The 9,512-nt window shown below is 44.6% G+C and overlaps 1 non-coding gene across 1 annotated transcript; it reads left to right on the top strand.

Moving 5' to 3' along the window:
* The first annotated feature begins 1,531 nt into the window (after positions 1-1,531).
* Positions 1,532-1,603, top strand: TRNAP-UGG (transfer RNA proline (anticodon UGG)). Its single transcript has one exon. It is a non-coding gene; the product is annotated as a tRNA-Pro (tRNA).
* Positions 1,604-9,512: the final 7,909 nt, after the last annotated feature.

The following is a 9,512-nucleotide window of genomic DNA, read 5'->3' as shown; positions in this document are numbered from 1 at the left end:
GGGTTCAACTCCCGGACAAGCCCTGAGTGTTTTTCCCAGGATGAAGAAGTAAACAGCATAACTGTACACAAGGAAGAGTGGTTGATTGGTCATGATTCCTGGTGAGGGCGCGAGGGTTTCCTGGTTCGCATCCTATACAGGTCTTGGACGTTTTACAGAAAAATCTCGTATATGAGATGATTGGGGGGGGGGGGCATAGCCAATGTTGAATCATTTTTGTGTTGTTAAGAACTATGATTTCTGCACTGAGTGCAGACGGAAGGAAAAAATGGTTCCCAAGCTCTTTGACCATCGGGGATTGAACGCTCTCTTGCATCAAATGTGCAGAATCCCACTACACTCAAACATACACTTCGGACACACTCAAATGTTCAAGCTGAGAAGGCGTCCATGACATAAAATCCAAACAATATGCTTCCTCCATAGAAGCCAATATCACCAATGAGACTATCTCACACAACGACATGCAATACAGGAGTGCACTGAAACTACACAGCATATACCTTCACCTATCGCCACCAATCACCCAACAACTTAACACTAACACCCTTACACCCCAGATAACAGTCCCACAGAACTCTCGACAAACTGCGGGCCTCCTCTTCACACTCGTGACTGGCACTGAATAACTAATAAAGTCACTGCTCCGACTCCTTTACAAATTCTTAACATGACAAATCAAACCCATCCCTGAGACAGTCCAAACCCATCTCAACAGTCCAATAAGTCGAAGGTTTGGAAAGCAGGGGGGCTAGATTCATGAAGCAGTTACGCAAGCACTTACGAACCTGTACATCTTTTTCTCAATCTTTGGAGGCTTTGTTTACAATTATTAAAAAGATAATGAGCTCCGAAGCACCAGGGGGGGGCTGTTTATAACAATAGCAACAGTTGATTGGGAAGTTTTCATGCTTGTAAACTGTTTAATATATGTAACAAAAGCCGTCAAAGATTGTGGAAAGATGTACACGTTCATAAGTACTTGCGTAACTGCTTTGTGAATCTGGCCCTAGAAGTCTCCACAGTCATCTCTAATCATAAATTTATGAACAAAACACGACATGGAACTCGAGCGTCAATAAATTTTTTAGAACACATTGTAGATGTAAAAAAAAAAAATACAAATTATAAGGTGTGGGGTGGAGGTCCAAGAGCTAGATCTCGCCAGATGCCTCAGTAGACACTGACAGGTAAGCACTGATAGCTTTTCCAAGTACATAATTTTTGTCTTATTAATTAAGGCATTTTAACTTCCAATGTTTAAACATTAAAAACATTTAGCAATTCATAATGATTTGACTTCTTGCTGACAGGAAGTCAGAAATTTCTTATTGTTGAAAGAATCACTAAGTGATGGTTTACCAGCTGATTGACCGCATGTTGAAAATTATGCTTTTCTCAAGAAAAATATTGCTTGCTTTAAATACTCGTGTCCAGGGTTTGAATCCCCGACAGGCTCTGATTATTTTCAATGGGAATATTTCATTCTAAAAAGGAGATTTAAATAACGTAACTAAACTCAAATATCCACGGCCTGTTGGTCTAGTGGTATGATTCCTGCTTTGGGTGTAGGAGGTCCCGGGTTCAACTCCCGGACAGGCCCTCAATATTTTCCTTCCCGAGCAAGTTAATTATACTGTAAAATTAATTGTTTACATTTTACCAACATTAAGAAATGCACTATTAAACATAGGAGACATCATAAGACTTAATTTTAAGAAGTAAATCAGTATGATAGTTACATGTTAAATGATATGCAACTAATTCTAGTATATAGTGAATGAAATTTGCACAGCCTCAACATTTACATAAACAGAATCAGGGTACTAGCGTTGGTACTGAGGGTACTGGTGGTGGTACTGAGGGTACTGGTGTTGGTACTGAGGGTACTGGTGTTGGTACTGAGGGTACTGGTGGTGGTACTGAGGGTACTGGTGTTGGTACTGAGGGTACTGGTGGTGGTACTGAGGGTACTGGTGGTGGTACCGAGGGTACTGGTGTTGGTACTGAGGGTACTGGTGTTGGTACTGAGGGTACTGGTGGTGGTACTGAGGGTACTGGTGTTGGTACTGAGGGTACTAGTGGTGGTACTGAGGGTACTGGTGTTGGTACTGTGGGTACTGGTGGTGGTACTGAGGGTACTGGTGGTGGTACTGTGGGTACTGGTGGTGGTACTGAGGGTACTGGTGGTGGTACTGAGGGTACTGGTGGTGGTACTGAGGGTACTGGTGGTGGTACTGAGGGTACTGGTGGTGGTACTGAGGGTACTGGTGGTGGTACTGAGGGTACTGGTGTTGGTACTGTGGGTACTGGTGGTGGTACTGAGGGTACTGGTGGTGGTACTGTGGGTACTGGTGTTGGTACTGAGGGTACTGGTGTTGGTACTGAGGGTACTGGTGTTGGTACTGAGGGTTCTGGTGTTGGTACTGAGGGTACTGGTGTTGGTACTGAGGGTACTGGTGTTGGTACTGAGGGTACTGGTGCTGGTACTGAGGGTACTGGTGCTGGTACTGAGGGTACTGGTGTTGGTACTGAGGGTACTGGTGTTGGTACTGAGGGTACTGGTGTTGGTACTGAGGGTACTGGTGTTGGTACTGAGGGTACTGGTGCTGGTACTGAGGGTACTGGTGGTGGTACTGAGGGTACTGGTGGTGGTACTGAGGGTACTAGCGTTGGTACTGAGGGTACTGGTGGTGGTACTGAGGGTACTGGTGTTGGTACTGAGGGTACTGGTGTTGGTACTAAGGGTACTGGTGTTGGTACTGAGGGTACTGAGGGTACTGGTGTTTTTACTGAGAGTACTGGTGTTGGTACTAAGGGTACTGGTGTTGGTACTGAGGGTACTGGTGGTGGTACTGAGGTTACTGGTGGTGGTACTGATGGTGATGGTGGTGGTACTGAGGGTACTGGTGGTATTATTGATGGTACTGGTGGTATTACTGATGGTACTGGTGGTGTTACTGATGGTACTGTTGGAGGCACTGAGGGTACTGGTGGTGGTACTGAGGGTACTGGTGGTGGTACTGAGGGTACTGGTGCTGGTACTGAGGGTACTGTTGGTGGTACTGAGGGTACTGGTGTTGGTACTGGTGTTGGTACTGAGGGTACTGGTGTTGGTACTGAGGGGTACTGGTGTTGGTACTGAGGGTACTGGTGTTGGTACTGAGGGTACTGGTAGCGAAACTGAGGGTACTGGTGGTGGTGGTACTGAGGGTACTGGTGGTGGTACTGAGGGTACTGGTGTTGGTACTGAGGGTACTGGTGTTGGTACTGAGGGTACTGGTGTTGGTACTGAGGGTACTGGTGTTGGTACTGAGGGTACTGGTGGTGGTACTGAGGGTACTGGTGTTGGTACTAAGGGTACTGGTAGCGAAACTGAGGGTACTGGTGGTGGTGGTACTGAGGGTACTTGTGGTGGTGCTGCGGGTACTGGTGGTGTTACTGATGGTACTGTTGGAGGTACTGAGGGTACTGGTGTTGGTACTGAGGGTACTGGTGTTGGTACTGAGGGTACTGGTGGTGGTACTGAGGGTACTGGTGGTGGTACTGAGGGTACTGGTGTTGGTACTAAGGGTACTGGTGTTGGTACTGAGGGTACTGGTGGTGGTACTGAGGGTACTGGTGGTGGTACTGATGGTGATGGTGGTGGTACTGGTGGTATTATTGATGGTACTGTTGGAGGCACTGAGGGTACTGGTGGTGGTACTGAGGGTACTGGTGGTGGTACTGAGGGTACTGGTGGTGGTACTGAGGGTACTGGTGGTGTTACTGATGGTACTGTTGGAGGCACTGAGGGTACTGGTGGTGGTACTGAGGGTACTGGTGGTGGTACTGAGGGTACTGGTGGTGGTACTGAGGGTACTGGTGGTGGTACTGAGGGTACTGGTGCTGGTACTGAGGGTACTGGTGGTGGTACTGGTGTTGGTACTGATGGTGATGGTGGTGGTACTGAGGGTACTGGTGGTGCTACTAAGGGTACTGGTGGTGGTACTGAGGGTACTGGTGGTGGTACTGATGGTGATGGTGGTGGTACTGAGGGTACTGGTGGTGGTCCTGAGGGTACTGGTGGTGGTATTGAGGGTACTGGTGGTGCTACTAAGGGTACTGGTGGTTGTACTGAGGGTACTGGTGGTGGTACTGAGGGTACTGGTGGTGGTACTGAGGGTACTGGTGGTGGTACTGGTGTTGGTACTGATGGTGATGGTGGTGGTACTGAGGGTACTGGTGGTGCTACTAAGGGTACTGGTGGTGGTACTGAGGGTACTGGTGGTGGTACTGAGGGTACTGGTGGTGGTACTGAGGGTACTGTTGGTTGTACCGAGGATACTGTTGATTGTTCTGAGCGTACTGGTGGTGGTACTGAGGGTACTGGTGATGGTACGGAGGATACCTGCTTGATGGGGTTCTGGGAGTTCTTCTACTCCCTAAGCCCGGCCCGAGGCCAGGCTAGACTTGTGAGAGTTTGGTCCACCAGGCTGTTGCTTGGAGCGGCCCACAGGGCCACATACCCACCACAGCCCGGCTGATCCGGAACTTCTCTTAGAAAACAGTCCAGTTTTCTCTTGAAGATGTCCACGGTTGTTCCGGCAATATTTCTTATAGTCGCTGGGAGGACGTTGAACAACCACGGACCTCTGATGTTTATACAGTGCTCTCTGATTGTGCCTATGGCACCTCTGCTCTTCACTGGTTCAATCTTGCATTTTCTTCCATATCGTTCACTCCAGTACGTTGTTATTTTACTGTTTAGATTTGGGACCTGGCCCTCCAGTATTTTGCATGTGTATATTATTTGGTATCTCTCTCGTCTTCTTTCTAGAGAGTACATTTGGAGAGCTTTGAGACGATCCCAATAATTTAGGTGTTTTATCTCGTCTATGCGTGCCGTATATGTTCTCTGTATTCCCTCTATTTCAGCAATCTCTCCTGCTCTGGTGTGGGGAAGTGAGTACTGAACAGTACTCGAGACGGGACAACTCAAGTGACTTGAAGAGTACAACCATTGTGATGGGATCCCTGGATTTGAAAGTTCTCGTAATCCATCCGATCATTTTTCTGGCTGATGCGATATTTGCTTGGTTATGCTCCCTTCTTGAGGTTATCTAGAGATGATTTCGGGGCTTTAGTGTCCCCGCGGCCCGGTCCTCGACCAGGCCTCCACCCCCAGGAAGCAGCCCGTGACAGCTGACTAACTCCCAGGTACCTATTTTACTGCTAGGTAACAGGGGCATAGGGTGAAAGAAACTCTGTCCATTGTTTCTCGCCAGCGCCTGGGATCGAACCCGGGACCACAGGATCACAAGTCCAGCGTGCTGTCCGCTCGGCCGACCGGATCCCTAAACGTTAAATCGTCGGACATCATTATTCCCAAATCCTTGACATGCTGTTTTTCTACTATGGGAAGATTCGATTGTGTTTTGTACCCTGTATAATGTTTCAGATCCTCATTTTTGCCGTACCTGAGTACCTGAAATTTATCACTGTTAAACATGTTATTTTCTGCTGCCCAATCGAAAACTTTGTTGACATCTGCTTCTGCTTGTAGTTTTTCAATGTCTTCAGCAGAGGTAATTTTCATGCTGATTTTTGTGTCATCTGCAAAGGACGACACGAAGTTGTGACGTGTATTTTTGTCTATATCAGATATGAGAATAAGGAACAGTAGCGGTGCAAGGACTGTACCTTGAGGTACAGAGCTTTTAACATCACTTGGACTCGATTTTATCTGACTGTTACTCTTTGTATTCTGTTCGACATGAAATTGAGTATCCAGCGTCCTACTTTTCCAGTTATTCCCATTGACCTCATTTTGTGAGCTATCACCCCATGGTCACATTTGTCGAACGCCTTTGCAAAGTCTGTGTATACAACGTCTGCATTTTGCTTTTCTTCTAGGGCTTCTGTGATTTTGTCATAGTGGTTGAGTAACTGTGACAGACAGGATCTTCCCGCTCTAAATCCATGTTGTCCTGGATTGTGCAATTCATTGTTTTCTATAAAACTAGAAATTTGATTCCTAATCACTCTTTCAAACGCTTTTATTAAGTGTGATGTTAGTGCAACTGGCCTATAATCTTTTGCCAAGGCTTTACTACCCCCCTTGTGCAACGGAGCTATATCTGCAGACTTAAGTGCTGCTGGTATCTCCCCTGTATCCAGGCTCTTTCTCCATATTACGCTGAGTGCTCTCGCTACTGGTACTTTATATTTCTTTATGAATATTGAATTCCATGAGTCAGGCCCAGGAGCTGAGTGCAAAGGCATATTGTCAATTTCTCTTTCAAAGTCTTCCGAGTTTGTGGTAATATCCGTTATATTATCTGCATCTTGAATGGCATTCATAAAGAAGCTGTCTGGGTCATCAACTTTCATGTTGTTTATTGGTGTGCTAAACATAGCCTCATACTGGCTTCTTAGAATTTCACTAATCTCTTTGTTGTCCTCTGTGTACGTACCTTCATTTGTAATTAACGGTCCAATACTGGTCGAGGTTTTGGATTTTGATTTTGCGTATGTGAAAAAACATTTCGGATTTTTCCTTATCTCTTGTATAGCTCTCCGTTCCAATTCCATTTCCTCACACTCATATGATTGCTTCAACGTTTGTTCTATTTCTTCGATCTCCCTGCTTAGGCTTATTTTCCTTGCTTGTGATAGTTGTGTCTGCCGAAGCATTTCCGTTATTTTTTCCTTCTCCTGTACAGTCGTCTGCGTTCTCTTTCTAGAGTGGTTCTCTTTCTGCCCCTCCTCACAGGTACGTGCTTCAAGCAGACCTTGTAAGCTTCAGCTGTCAGTTGAGCTATTCCCTGTGTGGGAGTTTTGCCGCTTAAGACCGTCTCCCATTGAATGGTTGCAAGGTCTACATTTATTTTTTCCCAGTCAATCTCTTATTGTTGAAATTGAATTGATTGAATATTCCTTCTCGCTTGTTGGGTCTCTTAGACCTACTACCGTTATTTTTGCTAGTTCGCACTTCAATGAGCTTATGGTCTGAGTATGAAGTATCTGAGATTGTTATGTCTCTGATTAGTTCATCATTGCTTGTGAATAACAAGTCTAGTGTGTTTTCGTTCCTAGTTGGTTCTGTAATCTGTTGATTGAGCGAGAATTTGTCACAGAATCTCAAAAGTTCTCTGACCTGTGGTTGGTTATTTTCCGGGTCATTCCTTGCTATGATATTTGTGTTTGCCATTCTCCATCTTAGACTCGGTAAATTGAAATCTCCAAGGAAGATAATATCTGGAGCTGGGCTTGCTAGGTTGTCAAGTATGTTCTCTATTTTGGGGATCTGCTCTGTGAATTCCTCAACCGTTGTATCTGGCGGTTTATATATTAAAATAGTAATTAGGTTTAGTTTCTCTACCTTAATTCCAAGTACCTCTACCACCTCATTAGTTGAGTTTAGTAGTTCTGTGCATACCAGGTCCTCTTTAATATACACACCTACTCCTCCATTTGACCTAGTTTTTCTATCACATCTATATAAATTATAATTTGGAATCCAGATTTCACATCCATGTAATCTTTTGTATGAGTTTCCGTGAATGCCCCAAATACTGAGTTTGACTCTAATAGGAGGCCATTTATGAACTTAACTTTATTTCTTGACTTTGGCTTTAAACCTTGAATGTTTGCAAAAATGAATGATTGTCCATATTGTGTGTCACTTCTGAAGGTTTTGGTAGTTCTCCCTCCTCTCTACCCTGACCAAGGGTGTGTTGTTGTGGCAATGGTTTGTCCAGTTTTGGAAGTGATACTGGGGAGTGTGGTAGTCTCTGTGTAGTTGGGGGGTGTAGTATGTGTGGGCTTGATGACGAACCGGAGTCCAGTCTTGGGCATTTTCCCCTCTCCGTCCGTACTCCTGCCACGTTTCTGCCTGTCTGTTTCTCCCTCTGTTTCTGCCTGCCTCTAAAAAAAATTCAGGGCTATTATATTGGACTTCCTCTCTTATATAGCGCTGTGTACCTCTGACGTGGAAATCGGGGCAATGAAGATCGTAGCATTTCCTCTCATTAACTGAGAGTTTGCATAGCTTAGGGTGAAAATATCTACACTCTGTATCAAAACGACATCTGCCTTTCCCTAACCAGTTTCGGCATTTCCGTTAGTGCATGAATGAGCATTCCGTGCCTCTGGGCCCATATCTGCACTGTCCTTTTGCGCAATACCTGCAAATATTTTCATCTGTGATTGTATTATTCTTGTTTGTACCCGTGCACGACTTGTCTACCTCTGATTTTTATTCCAACTTTTTCGTTTCTGCATTCATTCTCGGTATTGCCCTTATCTTTCTCCTTGTTGCTTTCGTCTTTCTCATTTGTGTTCTCATTCGTCTCATTTTTTATCTCCTTATTCATATCACCAGTTTGCTCTACAATATTGCCTTCATTTTTGTGTACCTCGACGCTATGTCCTTCTACATTGCTACTTTGACTCTCTAAATTCTCAGTCCCTGGGTTGTGCTCAGAGTTCGTTGCTGTCTTTATTTACTCTGCATATATTTCTGGTAGATTTTGTGTGAATTGTAGCCTGTGTACTTCAGGAATGTTATTCATTAGTTTGGTAATGTTTTCCCACATCTGTCTGTCACTTTGACAGATCCAGTAGTTACCTTCCCGGTTTGCATATTGTGTAGGTAATCCTGTACAACTCAGGTGAAATCTTATGTTACAAATGTTACATACAATGTCTACAACACTCTTCCGAAGTGACTTATGGCAGCCTCCACACACCTCCATGATGGGTTTGTGATGTTATAATATTATATGCATATATTTGTAATATTATATGTATGTATATATAATGTGTATACAGTTTATTTATAATATTACATATGTTTGTTTGTTCAAGTTTATGTGGGGGTACTTATCGCCTTGTGGAGAAAATATGGTCCTCTTGGGACCGTATTGTTGACCGTTTGTCCCAGGTCAGGGGGGAGGGGGAGGATGCTACCGGTTGCCAGTTACTTGATTTATACACTGATTATTTGCCTGTAATATCCTAAGGGAATTTCTACTTTCTTCCGGCTTGCAATGTTATTTACTTACTCTATTACTAGTTCTAGATCCACTTGCCCGTATTACAGTATATATTGCCAGTATATTATCACTGAGGGAGTATACTGTTACTGAGGGACGTCCCTACACTGTGTAGGCCTCGTGGCTGTGGTGTAAACAGCCTAGTGTGATGCCTCCTCCACAACTTTACATTTATACTTTTTCTATGTACAATTCTCTAACACTATCCACTAATTTATATGTTGTGTTACACGTTCCACTTCACTGTTCAACGTATCACTGCTCGCTATATTTGATATATATCGCTTATGCCTGTACACATGAGCCTGGTGGCACTGGCTCACCACGTGGGACCACCTTTATTCTGTATTTAACTCAAAGTTTCACTGTTAATTTCTGTATTCAACTTTCCTACGGGTCACTATGCACTTGGTGATCACTGTGGGCCGTAATCCATGGTTGTAATCCTAAAAAAGCCCGGTTTATTCCAGTGTT

Source organism: Procambarus clarkii, chromosome 79 (assembly GCF_040958095.1).
Source record: "Procambarus clarkii isolate CNS0578487 chromosome 79, FALCON_Pclarkii_2.0, whole genome shotgun sequence".
Taxonomy (NCBI): Eukaryota; Metazoa; Arthropoda; class Malacostraca; order Decapoda; family Cambaridae; genus Procambarus; species Procambarus clarkii.
The sequence above is the reverse complement of the archived record's forward strand: the minus strand, read 5'-3'. Positions and strand labels throughout refer to the sequence as shown.